Source organism: Protobothrops mucrosquamatus, unplaced genomic scaffold (assembly GCF_001527695.2).
Source record: "Protobothrops mucrosquamatus isolate PMUCROS unplaced genomic scaffold, P.Mucros_1.0 scaffold4818, whole genome shotgun sequence".
NCBI classification, from domain to species: Eukaryota; Metazoa; Chordata; class Lepidosauria; order Squamata; family Viperidae; genus Protobothrops; species Protobothrops mucrosquamatus.
In genome coordinates, this window is record NW_015390706.1 from 14,682 (window position 1) to 31,164 (window position 16,483).

Genomic DNA, 16,483 nt, shown 5'->3' on the forward strand with positions numbered 1-16,483 from the left:
AAGAAGTCTCCTGATTTAGAAAAAGAAAGTCACCAATCTTGGGTGATTTTGTTTCTTGCATCACTGTCTCAGAGGCTAATGAATTCCAAACTCGATATATCTTATTTTTACCTGATATAAAATATATATTTTGTTTTAATAATTACTTTAAATACATATAAATATTAATTCTATATCCTTTTATTATATTGGATAATAATGAATTGCAGGATTTAAATGACTTTGTGATTAAGGAAAATATTTTATTGTGCCAAAAAATAACTTACAGTACAAAAAAAATCTGTTAATTACTTGCATCTAATGATAATCAAATGCCATATAGATAGCAGATGATGGGAATTGATCCAGTATGTCTGGGAAGAATCAGGTTGGAGAAGGCTGTTTTATGGAATATTTTTGGGCCAAAGACCATTTTAATTCCATTGTTTTATTAGGTAAATTTTCAATTTGAGTTTATAATGATCAATTGGTTAAGAGTGAAAAAAAAATCTCTTAACTCTCTCTTTTTCCCTTCCAGAATATATTGACTCTGAATTATACTGAAGACAGAGATACATGCTGCAATGTTCTGAAATTCGTTATAATCTCAATGCACTCACAACTGGAAAGCATTTAGGCATGATTTACAACATGACTTTTATTGTGAAACTTCATAGACATTTTCAATAAAACAGTAATATTGCTACCTGTGTTGTGTATGGTGAGCATTGTTATTTCAGCACATTGTACAATGGCTACAAGCAAGAAAATGAAGTTTCTGAAATTTCTTCATATGTTGAATATGGAGATCTTCCAGTGCTGCTATCTCCATGGAAGATGATTAAGCCCAGTGAAGATGATTAAGCCCAGTTAAGGACTGACCCTGTTTGTGCTTGTATTTGTGGAAAGTCAGTATTCTGTATTTGGTCAGGATATAGTCATGATATTAGAATCCAGTAGGTTCCAATATCATATAGAGATTGCTTCTGGGAAAGGTGACATTCTTGTACATATAGATAAAAATATGAAAATATTTCTAAATATGCGAATACGGATTCCTGGAATTGGAGCCTTCTAGATAAATACTGTAAGGAATTCAGTGTAGGAATGATTGGGTTTCAAAAAACTAATGATAATACTTTGCAGACTTTTCAATTAAAAGGTGTTCCTTTCCAGATTCATGGCAATGTAGGCATTAATCCTCATTCTCTGCTCCATCTAACAAAACCATCCAAGCTTGATAAAAGGCTTTTGTCTGGAAGTAACTGGACAGTTTTCTATATAAATAATTTCTATTACCAACCTGTTATATTTTCAAAAATAAGAGTACTTGAAAACCCCCCTCCACCTGCAATTAAAAATGTTCTATATGCAACAGTTATTCATGACTTGCGTCTTCATTATGGAATTCAGTGTGTTCTTTTTGGTAACAATTTGAACTTCTAGCTGCACAAGCTCATCTTTATAGATGCTGTCTCATTTTTGACTGGAAAGAGACTTCCATTGTCCCTGGATAGATATATACTTGTAAACATTGATGACATCTTTGTTGGAAAAGAGGAAACAAGAATAAAAGCCAATGTTAAGGTAAGGTCTGCCAGAAAGTCTCTTAGGATATGATGATGTTGCTTAAATATCTATTTTTGAAAGCAAAACTGCTATATTGTGAGGTTTATGTAAATGAAAAGACAATTCTGTTGTGTTCAATGTACTAATTTAAAGTAAAATCACTGTTCTAACTAGGCCATTTTTTGTTGTTTTTATATCAGTTAAAATATTTTAATTTAGTAGAGCTAAAGTCATAGCACTTTGGCTGGCCTTTGTAGGGACCTAGCTATTATAGGCTTATGTTGCTCAATATATATTTTTCAGAAGGATTAATCTTATTTTTTTGTATTGGTTGATTATTTTGAAATCAATGCTCTGTATACTAAACTTTATGTTATGATATACTGGATACTATAAATTCTGACTCATGTAAAGAAATTAAAATTATAGGGCAGTGGATTCTTTTGTAGAATGGGTTGTTTTCCATTGTCTGCAGTTAGAATTCTGTATGCAATGAAAACATCTATGACTGCCAATAAAATGGGATGGAGGGTCATATTTGCATAACTTTTGCCTTTTGTAATGTGATGCTATAACAATTTATAGCATGCTGTTGAGCTGACATGTTAAACATGTACATGCTTTTTCAACAACATAGATTTAATGATAATCATCTGTAATAATTCTGAGATCTGTAAGTACAGTAACCAGGCTGAAAGCACCCAGCTTATATTTCTTAAGTGGTAGATTACATGCAAAAAGAATTACGTGGTGGACCTTTTCCCATGCTGCAGTAATTAGAGTACAGATGAGAGATTTCTTTAAGTTATTGGAGAAAAAGAGGGTTGTACATGACAAATGAGAGAATAGTACATGCAAAGTATTCTTCCTGACAGATTAAAGATTAAACAAAATAAAAGTAGAGCATAAGTAGGAAGGATGTAATTATTTCTTAATTACAGCAAGCACCAAATATTTTAAGTTATTGATTACAAGCATCCTGCATGATCTGTTCTCAGTTCTGCTTCTTGGTTGTACTAAATTAGGATGTACTCTTTAGAAAAGTTGTTTTCTATTGTTTTAAAGAATTCTATACTCTACTTCCTTTTCCTATGGAAAGATTCCATATTCTCAAATTAATATTCTGTGAAGGGCAAACTGACCTAAAAGAGATCTACTGCTATAGATAATTGGTCTCAGCTGGTAGAAATATAGAAACATAGAAAACTGAAGGTGGAAAAGACCTAGTGGTCCAACAAACCTGCCCTTTGAGTTTACTTTAGAGTTTTGGTTAAAAGTATCCAGATAAAATTAAGTTTGTAAGACTTTGAAAATCAATAAATATCTCTAGATGTTGTTCAACTTTCCAGGAACTATATTCTAGATGGCTCAGAAACTATAGTACCTGGATTTCTTTGTCATCATTCTCAATAATCTAACAATTGGTTTAGTACAGCTTTTCCACTTCGTCCCCTCCTCCTGATACATGCAGACAGATGAAATATTAGTATACCTTATGTTGTGCTTCAGTTAAAATTGGATTTATATGAGTTGGGGTAACCTTTAAAGAAAGCTATTTTATCTGCAGGTTAGGCATCTTGTTTCATTAAGAAAAAATCAGTCATGAAACAGATGGCTTTTGAATAACCTATAAATCTTTAATCTAAGAATCAATCGGGAATTTATCACTTTAATTATTTGGTATGGTGCATCAAAAATTGAGAATAGAAGGTTTGGGATATGAAATTAAGGCTTAACCCTGGACAGTTCTTTGCTTAATCACTGCAACTTTTAAAATTAGTAGTTTAAAAAGAACTGATCATAAATAAGAATATTAGTTGATTCAATTACAAGCAGTATCATTTGTGATCAATTTGAACTAGCAATTTAATGTGTAATATGTATTTCTTGAACTAGCACTTTAATGTGTAATATGTAATATGTATTTAGATTGGCACCCAATTTTTTTTTAAATGTGACTTATTACCGGTAGTATTCTTTTAAAATTAGTATTAGTATTTGAATCTGTCACAGGTATAAATGCTTTCTACAATGCATATTTTCATATGGATTGGCTTCCTTTTCTAATTCTTCAGTTTAGAGATCAATAGGCAGAACAAATAGTGACACTGCAAAACCTATAGCCCTTTCAAACTATATTTTCTCATGTACAATTCAATATAAGGAGCAGGGGTGAAGAATCCTTGCTGTTTTTAAGTCATGCTATATTAGAATGGGAGTACAATGGCTCAGTGGTTGAATACGCTGCACGTGTCAGCTGGTAAGCTGACAGTCTGGGTTTGAGACCCAAGCACCACAGAACTGGGTGAGCTCCTGTTACTTTTCTCAGCTTCTGCCCACCTAGACGTTTCAAAGCACACAAATGCAAGTACCGTAGATAAATAGGTACTACTTCAGTGGGAAGTAGTTTCTGTGTGCCTCATGTTGGCCACATGATCATGGAAAGAGTCTTTGGATAATGTTGACTCCCTCGGCTAAGAAATGGAGATCAGCATTGTCTCCTACAGTCGGAAACAAACCTTTACCTTTATATTATTAGAAACATTGAATTGTTATTGGCTGCAATGCATCTGCAACGTAATGCTTCACCTCCAGCATTTTCAAACTTCTAGTTCACGTGGAAATGTTAGCATATACTCAAATACTTTGGCCACCTAATGAGAGGGAAGGACTCACTGGAGAAGGGCCTAATGCTGGGAAAGATCGAGGGCAATAGAAGAAGGGGAAGACAGAGAATGAGGTGGCTGGATGGAGTCACTGAAGCAGTAGGCGTGAGCTTAAATGGACTCCAGAAGATGGTAGAGGACAGGAAGACCTGGAGGAACATTGTCCATGGGGTCGCGATGGGTCGGACATGACTTCGCAACTAACAACAACAACACTACATAAAAGTACTCCGTGTATATAGCACATTTCTCAAGGGGACTGGTTTTTCAATGATATCCCCAGTGAGACTTAAAGAAAAGAGTGGCTGGTAGCCATTTGTACATTAAATTCTATGCAGGGACGTGGTGGCTGAACAGGAGTGTAATTTTCATTTTGCAATATTCACCTTAATAAACTTTAGTTAAAACCCAGTGGAAAAAAAATTCCATTTTGCTACATGGCTTGAGTCTGATATGAAAAACATTTAAGGTTCAGTGACTTTCAGTGGCAGAACTTGAACTTGCATTTAAACAATTCATATTGAAAGAAAGATAAATTAAAAAAAAACGGCTTCCAGTTAGAACATGACATGGGAAACAACCATCTTTATTTATTAAAGATTTATTAAAATTTAATTGTTTAAATGCAAGCTCAAGTTCCCGCCACTGAAGGTCACTGATCCTTAAATGTTAATTTATTTTATTTATAAAAAAATAAATACAGAAATTTATAAAGGCATAACAAGAACCTTAAAAAATACTGTGGACTCTGCATATTGTATAAGCTTTTGTGAAGTCACTCATTGATTGAAAAGAATGAAAATGCTAGTTAAAGCATTCTTTGATTACAATTAAATTAAGATAGAATTATGATTTTATGTTTGACCAATCAACATGTTCCCAAGTTCATCCAAAACAGGAAATTATAGTTGTTATAAAATAACAGATTTTGTCTTTTCCTTCATGATGTATGGTAACTTTTTTCAACCAAATGCCATGTATGCAGTTAAGTGTCCATGTGATAGCACTGAGCTATGTTGGAATCACTTAGTATACCATCATCTGAAAGAGACCAATACTGAGTCCAAATCAAATGAAATCAAAATTGAGATTTCGTTCTCAAATTCACCCATGCAAAATCATAGTTCATTACGTGATTTATTACATAAACCATAATGGCTTGGTTTCACATAATGTGTTGAGGCCACTATAATGTGGTTCATACAGTTCATAAACCAAAGCCAAATAAACCACATTATGACTTTATAAATTAAATCATACTGTTTGTGGCCACATTTGCATTGCAAACTTAGTTATTAAAAACCAATTCATTTAAAAATAATACTGGAAACTACAAAGGTATAAGTACACTATGCAAAAGAAGAATAAGTGGAAAAAGAAAACGATGGAATGGGATCAAACACTGCATGATGGTGTGAAGAGGTTAAAGAAGCAGTAAAAAAGTGAAAAAAGAGTTATACAATAATTGGATAAAATCAGGGAAAGAAGAAGACTATAAGCTACAAATCACAATAGAGATCAAATCAAGAAAGCAAAACTTGAATCTTCGGAATGCTTTGGAAAATCATTAGCAGATGATGAGAAATTAGACTGCAGAATGTTTTTCAAGATAGTCAAAAGAATACAGAAAAAGAATTACAATCCCACAAAAATAATCAATGGCAAGAGTGGAATGGTTTTCCCAGTTGCAATGTATGGCTGTGAAAGTTGGACTATAAGAAAGGCTGAGCGCAAAAGAATTGAGGCCTTTGAACTCTGGTGCTGGAGAAGACTCCTGCGAGTCCCCTGGACTGCAAGGCAATCAAACCGGTCAGTCCTAGAGGAGATCAACCCTGACTGCTCTTTAGAAGGCCAGATCCTGAAGTTGAAACTCAAGTACTTTGGCCACCTAATGAGAAGGAGGGACTCCCTGGAGAAGAGCCTAATGCTTTGAAAGATTGAGTGCAATAGAAGAAGGGGACGACAGAGAATGAGGTGGCTGGATGGAGTCACTGAAGCAGTAGGTGTGAGCTTAAATGGACTCCAGAAGATGGTAGAGGACAGGAAGGCCTGGAGGAGCGTTGTCCATGGGGTCGCAATGGGTCGGACACGACTTCATAATTAACAACAACAACAAATTGAATCATTAGCAATAATAGAAAGGTGGAGAGAACAATTCAAAAATCTCCTAGGAGAGTATTACAAAGAATCAACACAAGACCAGAAAATAACAGTACTTGAACTATAAATACTGATTCAGGAAGAGTGGTTAAAAAGTCACCCAAATACAAAGCATCAGCAATAGATGGACTACCAATAGAAATAATTAAAGCAGCAGGAGAAAGCAGCATCAGATGACTACATAGAATCTTTAATGCAACATGGACACAATTAATTGCACCTACTGATTGGCAACAAGCAATAATAAACAAAGGGAGCAAACCAGAATGCACACAGTATCAAGTCATCTCACTTTGAACTATGTAGGGAAAATGTATGCCAAGATAATTGAAACGAGATGGAAACCATTTATAGAACCAGAACTAGCAGAAAAGCAGATGGGTTTTAGAAGAAATAGAAGCTGCACAGTTACAATTTTTATGCTTAAACAGCTAATAGAAAAGAATATGGAATACAATAAGAATCCCTTTGTCACATTTGTAGATCAAGAGAAAGCATTTGATAAAGTTGATAACGAAATTATTGTGGCAAATCTTGACCCAATATAGAGTAAGTGAACATCTCATTACAGAATGCAAAACCTTATATAATGACTTGAAAAGTGTAATCAGAACAAAACAAGGAACATTGGAACCATTCACAGTAATATCCGGAGTAAAATAAGGATGTGTACTATCGCCACTATTACTTTATCACCTACACTGACAGCACAAGCTTGAGCAAAAAAACCCAAAGCCAAGAGTGGAAATAATATCAACTAACTACTCTTTGCAGATGATCAGGCATTGATAGCAAGTACAGTTAAGAAACTGCAACATCGTCTTATGAAGCAAGAATACAAGACAAACAATATGAGAGTCAGCAAAGAGAAAACAGAAGTAATGGCAATTGGAAGAAAAAGTCATACCCTAAAATAATATTAAAAGGAACAAGAATAAAACAAGTATCAAAGTTAAATATCTAGGAACAACATTCACTGGAGATGGTAAAATGGAGAAAGAGATTAACATACAATGTAGTAAGGCAAACCAAGTATTAGGACAGCTTGCTCCACTCCTACAATATAAGGCAGTATCGATCAGTACAAAGAAGCATCCTTATCTGTCTCTTTCTCTCTGTCATTCTGCAGGTGACAATATTACCTCCTTCCACTATTCAAGGGCCAGATTGCAAGCTGATGTCTTTTATGAACGAGAACCATGAGCTCTTGAAGTTTCAGCTGATATTTTGGATTAGTTGCATGCTAGGATAACACAGCTTTCAGTGAAAGCAATTCTATTCTCACAAAAAAAGAAAGAATGGTTTGAAGGAAGAGTGTCAATGCTGGGGAATGAGATGGTAGGAGATAATTGGTTTTATGTGATTGTAGACGTTGCATTAAGATGCACTATGCATACTGTTCATAGGGCTTCCAAACTTTAGAGCTACATGTCCTGGATAAGATTCTCTTCACTACCTACAATGTCTTTTAATTAAACTGTTGGTGAGTAAAAATAAATTAATAGAGTCTCTGATAAATGAGATATTTTTTTACAGAAAATATCTGTATGGATTTAAAAGATGATTCAACAGCTAACCTGTTCCATGATCTTATTGGGCAGATATTATTTTGTCCCAAACTAGTATTGAATTAATACTTTATTACTTCAGTGATATTATTTACTCATTAGAATTACTCCTCTTACATCTTTTCTTTAGGTTATAGCTGCTATTTGGAGCAAATTACCTATTTATATTGATGCTATACTGTTCCTGGATTTAGTGGATTTCATAATTCATGAAGGAATCCTCAATTTCTGGCTCAGACACATCACACAACTATTGCAATATCTGGAAGATAAGGCAATCATTATCACCATGCTCATAGTATAGAGAGCAGCTCTTTTTCTGTTTATACCTTATTAATTTTGAACAATAGGAACTTATTTTAAGTCAATATATAAATTTTGAAACTATTTATTTTACTTATAAGCCCACTGGCACTCTCTATGAAATAGTATGTAGCTCTAGATACTTATCCTAGGACTTTTAGAAACTGAAGAGTCCAGTGTGCATGGAATGAATGATTTGAATTACAAGGGAAGAATAAACATACAGATAATCCAACTCAGGAGCTACACTCACCTTTTTAGGTAATGGCTATTTATAAAAGGAAACCTTTGATCAATCAATTAATAATTGTAAAATTAGCATGGCTGCTTACTTTAGGAGGATCTAGCTCTTTCAAGCAAAAAGATTGTGAGACATGTTGCTTCTGATAAGCAATAACTTGGTGATAGGCTGTTTATCATGCTTTATATAGCAAAATACATAAATTTCCTAATATTTTGCATGTAGAACACACATAGTAAATGTAATACAAAGTGCTGGACCATGAAATATTCCTACTGCATAGACTTCATTGAGTCTCTGTGATTGTTTATTCATTTTATTTAGAAATACCTCATTGTTTCCACTCATTTTGGAGAGTGCGTTGATCTCTACAAAAGTAGAGAGGTCATTTCAGTCATATCACATCTGATATTTGATGTATTTAAGAGGAAGCAGTTTCCCTTATTGCACTGCAAATTTGTTTCACATCTTTCATTGGTGACATACTGAAATTATTTTCAGAGTTTTTATTCAGGCTTTTGCAGTTCTGTTAGGCGTAGGCTATTTCTGCTTTATGGGAGAAGTTCTTTAGATAAAAGGAAAACTATTTAGTGTCTTATCTTGAGATTATTTCTTTCACAAGCCTATGTAATATAAAATCCTGCCAGCATTTCACAAAAGTTGATAGAATGGTATCTCCAGACGCTTTCAACAGATAGATGTATTTGGAAACTTGAGAGAATATAATAGGAACTCCCATAAAATTCAAGCTACTGACAGAAAATTAGGATTAAGAAAAACAGAGGAGGAGGAGGAGGAGGAGGAGGAGAGAAAGAGAGAGAGAGAGAGAGAGAGAGAGAGAGAGAGAGAGAATTCCCATGGTATTGTTAGCACAGAATAAAGGGCATGCCTTTGGGACATATTAGAACGAAATTGTTCCAATCTTGGTGTCTTCTGCTACTGAGAATTAAACTTCTATGATTGCTTGTAAATGAATATTACTCTCAAATCTGCTCTTCCTTAGTATTTGTAGGAAATTTCTATAATTAACTTCAAAACTCCTAAATGAAATAATCCCCATATCAGTTATTTAAGGGTAATTAGGGCCCTGTACAAAATAAGATTATTGTTTCCAATTTCCCATGCATGACACCCCTTCAAATTCTTTTTTTAATCTTTCATTAATAAAATATATCCCTTCCTTTTTTTTCTTATAGCTCCTTGAGGATACCATCTTACAGATCACTGCTGAACTCTGGGTTAATTACTTTGTTCAGAGTCTGATTCTCTAGTGACCAAATTGCTCACCATATGAGAAGATCCATTTCCAGTGCCTAGATCTAACAGAGCTTCAAATAAAACAAAATTTGTACTATTTAACTTAAATATTTAGCTCATAATTTTCAAATTAATCCAAGCTGCCTTAGCAATTATAGGTGAGCATGTTTAAAAAAGTGGTTAGCCATAACTGAAGTTAGTTCCGGCAAATACATTAGCATGGATATTCAGTGACCTAGTTGAGAACAACTCTATCCTTATCATAAAGGAGGGGTCCCAGTGATTAGAACCCACATTTGCCACAATCAATGAGCAAATGATTTTAGAGAATTTCTTAAGAATTTCTTAAGAATTTCTTAAGAACCCATGTGGAAACATGGTGATCAATTTTTTTAAAAAACAAACAAACAATAACATAGTAAATATATACACAATATTTCTTAAAAATTTCCCTCTCTAACTATATAGAATATTATAATCAAATTGATACATTTTCAGATAAATTCATTCATTACTATGTCTAACCATAAACTACATTAATCAATAAAAAAATTTTCAATCTATAAAAATCTATATTTCTTCACACATTTAAACTTAAAGAACTCTCCATTTATTTAAAAAAATATAATCAAGTCAATATCTTTCTAAAACCAATTCATTCACTAATATAACATTTCATCCAGGTTATATAATTAAAAATAAACTAACATTCTCTATCTATTTATATTGTTATAAGCTCATTAAAACATTTCTAAGACAAATTTTCATTGAATATATCACTCTATATAAATTTCATTAATAAAATTTTACAAAGTCATTATCTATCCCAAAGATCCTGTATCATGCTTTCTTAATTTTGCAGATATTTAATCTTAAACTAACATATTCATTTACTATTCAGGTGCCCCAAGTATTTTTTTATTTAAGCATTATTAACTCCACAAATTCTTCAATTTTAGAGAATTTCTAAAATCAGAAATGTGCACCTTCAAAAGAGCTTTGGACTTCCTATTATTAATTCAGCAGTTCTTAGCATTAGAGTAGCCTGATTTTTTGTTCAGGTTTCTATTTGAGTCTTAATCTTGAATGTAATGAATGGATTTCTTAAAACAACATTTTTTTCATTTTTTTTCTGGTGTCATAGCATTATTTTGTATCGGTTTCAAAGCATGTACCCTCCTAGCATGTACATGAGGCAAGAAGGTCAATTAGGAGTGAATATTGAATGTAATTTACCTAAGAACAATGTATAGAGGTAGTTAGCAGCATTAAATTAGAGTAGTAAGTAGTTTTAAGATGACCATCATCTTGCCAGTGCCAAAAAAAGTCCACAATTACAGGCCTCAATGATTACTGTCCGGTTGCACTGACATCCACCATTATGAAGTGCTTTGAGAAGCTGATAAAGGACATTATTGTATCTAGCCTCCCGCCAGCATTTGACCTGCTTCAGTTTGCCTACCGACCAAATCGCTCTACGGAGGATGCTATTTCTTCCGTTCTCCATCTGAGCTTGAAGCACTTAGAGGAAAGAAATACTCACGTGCATTTGTTGTTTGTCGACTTCAGTTCGGCGTTTAACACAATCATTCCCCAGCATCTAGTAGACAAACTGGGCCTTCTAGGCTTAAACACTCCTTTGTGCAACTGAATTCTTGATTTTCTTACCAACAGGCCCCAATATGTGCAAGTTGGAACAAATACCTCTAATACCATTTTCTTGAGCACAGGTTCTCCTCAAGGCTGTGTCTTAAGTCCGCTGCTTTTCACTCTATTGATCCATGACTGTTGTGCTAAGTTTGCCACCAACCATATTGTGAAGTTCGCAGATGATACAACAGTAGTGGGCCTTATTCAGGATGACAAGGTGGAAGCTTACCGCAAGGAGTTTGAAGGGTTGGTGAACTGGTGTAAGGAAAACAGCCTAGTTTTAAATACCGGAAAAACCAAAGAGATCATTGTCGATTTCAGAAAAGGCAGGCACAGCCACACTCCTCTGTTTATTAATGATTCACCTGTGGAGATGGTTACCAGCATTACATTCCTGGGTGTGCAGCTAACGAGTAGGCTGGCTTGGTCGCTCAACAGTGAGAAACTGGTGAAGCGGGCACAGCAGCGCCTGCATTTTCTTCGTCATATGAGAAAAGCATATCTTCCTTCCCCTGTCCTGACCACTTTCTACAGGGGGACAATCAAGAGCATCCTGTCATACAGCATCACAGTCTGGTTTGGAAGCATCACTGCTTCAGACAGGAAGGCGGTGCAGAGAGCGGTGAGGATGGCTGAAAAGATCATTCTCAGCTCCCTCCCATCCAGGACATAGCACAGAAGCGTTGCTTGAGCAGGGTTCGTAAGATCATCTGGGACACTACACATCCTCTCCACAACCTGTTTTCCTTATTACTTTCTGGGAGGAGGCTTCATGGTATCCGTAGCAGAACATCCAGATTCAGCCATAGTTTCATTCCACACAGCATTAACCTTGTGAACTCTCAAGCTTCCTCCTTCCATTATATATTCAAGATGGACAGTATTTAATATTTATTTGTTATGTATATGTAGGGGTGTGGGTCTATAGATATGTTGTACATAGTATGTTTAGGTGTGTGCCATGTATGTGTTTCACTTTGAGAGCGGGCAACTAAATTTCGTTTTTGATGTGTGCCGTTATGCCCACAGTAAAAAAATGACAATAAAGGTTATTTTATCTTATCTAGTACACATTTTTGTTTTAAAGGTTTCCATTAGATTTCTGGGCAGAGAAGTTAGTTAAATGGTTTCTCAAATTTGCTAAACTTGTATGCTGCCCTACTCTCAAATGACTCACAATAATCAAAGATATTACAATATTTGTTTTAGAGAAAAAAACTTAAAAGATGGCAAGTGTGATGAAGTGAGGAGTCTCCCTCTCCCTTGCCAAAGCCCAGGATGAAGGGCTCTCATGAAGTCCTCTCTTGGAATATAATTAAAGCATGGGAACTTTAGAAGGCTGCAGGTCATAGGAAAGAGGATTGTATACTGAGGAACAGATATCTACACACATACCTTAATCACTCCATACCTTGATTCAGGAACACATTTACTTCCTTTTATCCAGGACATAGCATATAAGTGCTGCTTGACCAGGGTCTGCAGTATTGTTTGAGATGCTACATATCTTCTTCATGACTGGTTTTATTTGTTATCTTCAAGAAGGAGATTTCTAGTATTTGAAGCAGAACAACCAGATTCTGTAATAGCTTTATGCCATGTACAGTTGTCCTCGACTTACAACAGTTTGTTTAGTGACCATTCAAAATTACAACAGCAATGAAAAATGTGGCATGACAGTTTTGAATAGTTACAATCTTTGTGGCATCTCCACGATCATGTGATCGGTATTCATATGCCTGGTAACTGGTTCATATTTATGACCTTTGCTGTGTCTCAGGGTCATCTGACCATCTTTTGCAACCTTTTGACAAGCAAAGTCAATGGGAAAGCCAGATTCACTTAACAACCAGGTTACTAACTTATCAGGTGCAGTGAGAGTCACTTAACAATTGTGGCAAGAAAAGTCGTAAAATGGGGCAAAACGCACTTAATAAATGTCTCACTTAATGCCAGAAAATTTGGGCTCAATTGTGGTCATAAGTCAAGGAGTACCTATAGTATCAACCTTGTTAACTCTCAAGACTCTTTTTTCTGTTATATATTCTAAATGGTCTATTATATATATAAGTCAGTGGTGGGATTCAGCCGGTTTGCACCACTTCGGCAGAACCGGTAGCTAATATTTTGTTGCCCAGGCCAGAATGAACTTCTGGAAGTGGCATCCACACAGAGAACCGGTTGTTTACATATTTGAATCCCACCATTGATATAATTGTGTGTGTGTGTGTTTGTGTGTGTATGTGTGTGTGTAATATATATGTACATATAAGAAAGGCTGAGCGCCAAAGAATTGAGGCCTTTGAACTATGGTGCTGGAGAAGACTCCTGTGAGTCCCCTGGACTGCAAGGCGATCAAACCGGTCAGTCCTAGAGGAGATCAACCCTGACTGCTCTTTAGAAGGCCAGATCCTGAAGTTGAAACTCAAGTACTTTGGCCACCTAATGAGAAGGAAGGACTCCCTGGAGAAGAGCCTAATGCTGGGAAAGATTGAGGGCAATAGAAGAAGGGGACGACAGAGAATGAGGTGGCTGGATGGAGTCACTGAAGCAGCAGGCGTGAGCTTAAATGGACTCCAGAAGATGGTAGAGGACAGGAAGGCCTGGAGGAACATTGTCCATGGGGTCGCGATGGATCAGTTACGACTTTGCAACTAACAACAACAGAGTATGTGTATATATACATAAAGAGGCGTAGCGTGGGGGTTGCAGGGGGGGCCGGCCGCACGGGCGCAACATCTGGGGGGGCGCGCTCGCACTCGCAGCTCTCTGCCCCTGCCTGTGCGAATCCGATCCGAGCCGCCGGGTCGCCGCCCACTGTGGAGGGGGGGGCGCAAATTACTTGCCTTGCCCCGGGTGCTGACAACCCACGCTACGCCACTGTATACATATATACATATACATACACATACATACATACATATGTGTACATATGTATGTATGCATATGAATATATACATATGTATATGTATGTGCACTTATGTGTATGAGTTAGATATTCAAACCATGAGATTTTCCCTAAACTTCTCTTTTCCTTTAAAATAATTTTCAAAATGAATCAATTGAATAAGAACTGGGATAATGCCAGGCTAACTTCTACTAAAATCATAGGTAACCATACAAATTACTACTGATGATATGTGTTGCATCTTCATGATCCAAACCCTGGCCTTTTATAATTGTGTTCTCACACTAGTTGCAAGTACTATACGTGAATCACTGCTTTGTACTGTGTATTATTGTATATATTCTGTCACTTGTTTCTTCTGCCTCTGTCCCCACAGACTTCTCTACCTCTTAAGTGCTGTGTAAAGAAAGAACACCTTTAGAAGCAAAGAAAATGTGGTTCAAGACTCCTTAAAATTTGCAATATATTAAATATTAGCTGACGAAAGGTAGCAGAAGAAGATATTTTTTATATTTTTAAAGAAATTTGAAAATATCAGGCAACTCTTCTTTGTGAGAGGAATGAACAGTGTTTCTCACCCATATTTTGTAGAACTTCCTTTACAAATGTTGGGAAACAGCAATGAAAACATCTTGTGGCAGCTTAATTCAGCCAAGCCTATGTAGAATGATAAGGAAGATCAGGTTTTATGAGAGCGAAGAAAGGGAAATAAGACCCGTCACCCTCTTTTCATTAACCTCCTTTCTACATTCATTAAATGTGAACCTTTAAAAAATGAGAAATATGATAATGCAAAGGAAACAAAAACTATTGTTCTCCATGAAAGCATTCGTGTTATAATGTGTTGGCATTATGCAATGATGAATTTTTCTAATGATGTGACTTTAGGGATTTGCAAAATATTTTATTTCAAAGTATCCTTCCCTCAAAACTACCATTTCCAGTATTATGAAATCAAAAGAAAGCATGTGTTTTGAATATTCTTTTTTTGAATATATATGTCTATTTTCAGGCTGAGTGGGGGTTTTTTTTTCAATCTCGGGGGGAGGGGAAATTGGTATTTTAAACAGCATGGCTACCGGATGAGATAGGCCCAGGCCAGGGCTAGGCAACCTTGGCTCTTTTATGACTCGTGGACTTCAACTCCCAGAATTCCTGAGCCAGCATGGCTCAGCATGGAAACCTCTCCCTTTCCCCTCAGCATGGCTGACTCAGGAATTCTGGGAGTTGAAGTCCACAAGTCATAAAAGAGCCAAGGTTGCCTACCCATGGCCTGGGCCATACTTTAAAATCATGAAATATGGACGTCGTGACCATATCTCCAACCTTTGTCGCTGGGCTGCAATCTCCAACTCTGTTCCAGTATACCATCTGCCCATCCAACTGGGGATTGTGTTACCAGCCATCAGGCGGTGGATTTCCAGCTTTGGGCTTGAGTCACAGGGACATTCTTATAAAATGAATGAATCAAACTCACTCAAGATAAAGTTTAGTAATAGTTCTTTTATTCTTGTGTTATTCAGACAGAAAACAAGCCAGGTGTTCAATCATAGTTGACTAATACATGTTACTTGTTACTTGTTATCTTACATAGTTTGTTACACTTTGTTTGTTACAGTTTGTTACAATATCATAGTTACCCAACTAGGTTAAACAACATTACTTTTTGCCTGACTAGGCTAAACAAAGAATTAATAAGCAACTGGCCAACTAGGCTACTCAAGTTGCTGTCAAATATTGTGCCCTATACTAGGCAATACGTATATTCAATACTTACAAACACTCAACAACAGTTGGCCAGGCTGTGTTAGAGTGTGCTGGGAATGAGACTTCAGGGCGTCCCCTGCTCCCCGTGGAGGTCTCAAGCTTCCATCACATTTTATTTCTCCTTTTATATCCAATTTGTTTATTCCAAGTCTAAATTCACATCAGAAATGTTACAGATAGCTCGTGTACGTCCACACCTTGCTCTGTTATTTCTTGAAAAGTGCAGCATAAGCATATTACATTCCATACACCCACTTGATGTGCCAGCCGTTATCTGTTGCTGACAGACACACACACACACACACACACACACACACACACACACACACTGTACCTTGCCATGCCATGCATTCCAGCAACGTGAGTTTCCTGAAGGGTCGATGAATAGGATAAACATGGCTATTCTCTGGTTCTA

The 16,483-nt window shown here is 36.0% G+C and overlaps 1 pseudogene; it reads left to right on the forward strand.

Moving 5' to 3' along the window:
• Positions 1-520: 520 nt before the first annotated feature.
• LOC107299358 lies at positions 521-6,922 on the forward strand (annotated as a pseudogene).
• Positions 6,923-16,483: the final 9,561 nt, after the last annotated feature.